Below are 3145 nucleotides of genomic sequence, written 5' to 3' on the forward strand. Positions count from 1 at the left end.
CACACACACACACACACACACACACACACACACACACACACACACACGGGTGCCTGCCCGCAAGTACACTAGCGTGCACACACACACAGTTGCATCTATTTTTTATTTCTATATCTATATATTAAAAACCAAGAATTCACATCGATGTCTCCCCTAATCCAAGATCAAGCATGGATTCTGCTTTTCTCCTTTTCTGTGTTTATACTTACCTTTTCCAACAGTGAGAAAACTGGCTTCCACTCTTTTAAATATTGGCTTGTTTGGTGTCCCCTTGAACTTTGCCGGCCCCGAGCTCCACCGCTGTCGGCGGCCAGGGCAGAGGGATAGAGCAGCCCTCCCCGGTCTGAGGCCAGGCAGCAAGCAGGTCTGGGGCCATGTGAGGCACAGACACCACCAGGAGCCGCCCCAAGACTTCCCCACTGGCAGACCCGGGCTCCGGAACAACCTTGCACTTTGCTCCCCTAGGGCACAGCCATGGCTACTTTGTAGCCATTTCGGGCCCTTCCTGCCCAAGGCTGCCCAAGCCCAGCCCCGGAGTTTGTCTCCAACATGTGCAGGGCTGCAGCGGCCTGAGTTCTACGAGCAGGAGACGCAGTATATGTCAAAGCTTTTAAGAAGAAAACACGCATCATCACCTCACAGGGAGAGGCTTAGGAAGTACTGCTAACCATCTACACTGTCCCCAAAATAAAACTCTTCTTGGATTCACATGAGGCACCCCAAGCTAGATCTAGGTCATCACCTCTACGACAATTAGAAGGCCATCCCAATGAGTGACCTCAAACTGAGGATTTCCAGCAGGCTCCAGAAGCAGATGATACCATGAAGTGGGCCGCTTTGTCCAAGATCTTGAATCAAGAATGTTGTCTTCATTTATCTTCCTCTGAAACCTCTTTCCCTGACCTGGAAAATTCTCTGACCTAGAAATATTTTTAAAAACCCTTCCTCTTTTATTTACATTAATGAATTAATATGTACTTGCTTGATTAATTCCCCTGTGTAGTGAATCTCTGAATTGTGCTGTCATTCTTGCTTCCACATGTATGCTTTTCTCACCCTGATCAGTTCTTATGTCCCATTCCGCAGTGGTGCTGCTTTGAGGATACCCTCCTAACATCTTCAGAATAGGGGTTAAGGATGGCATTGTAGGTAGAGCTCCAGAAGCAAAATCTGAGGTCAAGTTTAATGAGAAGGATTGCTGCTAAAAATCAGCATTCATGGAAAGAAGGGGAAAGAAGTATGATTGAGCAGAAGGAGAAGCTCAACTACAGTGTGGTTCTAGTAAAGTCTAAAATACTGCACTGGGAACTCTGGAATATATATATAGCTAACCAAAGTCATTCCACAGTAAACCCCAAATGGCTAGACCTTTATACCTTCACATGACAAGTCATTGGATATAGGGTACCCTGGAAAGGGTGTGTTCTTGAGCAAGGTAGCTGAGATAGAGTCTGAAGGAGCTGACAGATGGAACGGCAAGCCTTTCCTTGAAGGGGATCATTGTAGCTCATGTTCATATCCACTACAGTCCCCCCTCAGTGCCACTCGGAAACATTTCTTCAGGTACATACATATATATTTGGGGAGTTATTCTTCTAAGATTCTAATGTCCCTCTCTTTCCAAAAGAAACTTAGAAAAGAAAGGTTAGTGGGGCAAATTGTAGTCCCTACCACTAGAACTGATCTTAGGACCATGATATTCATCATCTTTTTCCTCCGATATCCATTCTAGATTCCTCTTACCTCAGCACTACTTCTGCTGACTTTGGTGACTTATCTAATGGTGTTACCCAGACTCCCACACCTGAAAGGTGTTAATCATCTCTGGACACCATGCCCTCTTGAGGCCAGGGCTGCTGACATGTCCATTTACCATCACAATTGAGCAAAGGAGTACAAAAACACACTCAAGTGTATTATCTGGGTGCCTTACGTATTTATCCCTTGTGTAAGAGAACCTCTACTGCCCCCTAAAGATCCAGGTCCCATTACCCCTTCCAGGACAGGAACTCCTCTCCTTGTTTGCCAGTCCCTGAACACAAGGAAACTGAAGTGCCTAGCAGCACTTGTAATGGCAATTGTAGTCTATATTTCAATGGGACACTTTCTAGGTACCCTAGCAAAAGTGTACCCCTTGGAAAACCAGAACCTCTAACCTTACAGAGTCTAGAATTATGGAGATGGAAAGGACAAAGTCCCCAGTGGACCACTGGGAGACATAGTAACTAAGATCACTCTTACTTTCATCCCTTAGTTACATTAATCTTACTTGGGGATACAGTGTCACATAAGTTTTTGGGGGGTTGCTTCTAAGCTAGCATTTCAACTGTGTCCTCAGAAGATCATTTTAATGCTCTATCAGACAGGTAGCTTCTGATTGGTATGGTATGTGGTATGACCAGTGGATCCAGTCATCATAGGCCCACACCCATACCTCCTTTAAAAAAAAAAAAATGTTACTTTATTAGGTAATCTCGATGCTCAACGTGAGGCTCGAACTCATGACCCTGAGATCAATAGTCCCATGCTCTACCAACTGAGCCAGTCAGGAAGCCCTCCCCTACCATCTTGCGTAGTAAAATAGGCTCCCTATTCTGACAACATGTTACATAGGATCCTTTCTCGGGGATAAAATAGTCCATAAATTCTTGGATAGTTATGGTTATACTGAGGCCTTGCAGGCAGGAAAAGCAAACCCACTCCCAAAATATATGTTTATTCTTGTTAGAAGAAGCCTCTGCCCTTTCCCTAGAAGGGACTCGATGTAGTTAACTTGCCACCAATGGTCTTCCTGAGGAACAACACAGTATCAGGGGCTCAGCATTGGTGTCTTCTGATGGCACATTGGGCATTTGATGACAGCAACAATGAAATCCACCTTGGTGGATATGGGAAGCCATGCTGTTGGACCCATGTATAGCATCCATCTCTCCCTCATGGCCACTACATTCATGGACCCATTGAGCCAGCACCGAAGTAGTTGGTGACAGAGACTGATGGAGTCATCGTGTCTACTTGGCCGTTTAGATCTTCCTCCAAGGTTGGTGCTCCCTGATGGGCATTAACATATAACACAAAGATTTTCTTGCTTTGTTCCCACTGCCATTATGCTCATCCACCTCCTTGTTCCATTCTTTAAATCTTA

General features: G+C 45.2%; 1 non-coding gene across 1 annotated transcript; it reads right to left on the reverse strand.

The window, feature by feature from the left end:
• Positions 1-2478: 2478 nt before the first annotated feature.
• Positions 2479-2554, reverse strand: TRNAN-AUU (transfer RNA asparagine (anticodon AUU)). Its single transcript has one exon. It is a non-coding gene; the product is annotated as a tRNA-Asn (tRNA).
• Positions 2555-3145: the final 591 nt, after the last annotated feature.

This window comes from Callorhinus ursinus, unplaced genomic scaffold (assembly GCF_003265705.2).
Source record: "Callorhinus ursinus isolate GAN/ISIS: 27379988/994484 unplaced genomic scaffold, GSC_fseal_2.0 scaffold2, whole genome shotgun sequence".
NCBI classification, from domain to species: Eukaryota; Metazoa; Chordata; class Mammalia; order Carnivora; family Otariidae; genus Callorhinus; species Callorhinus ursinus.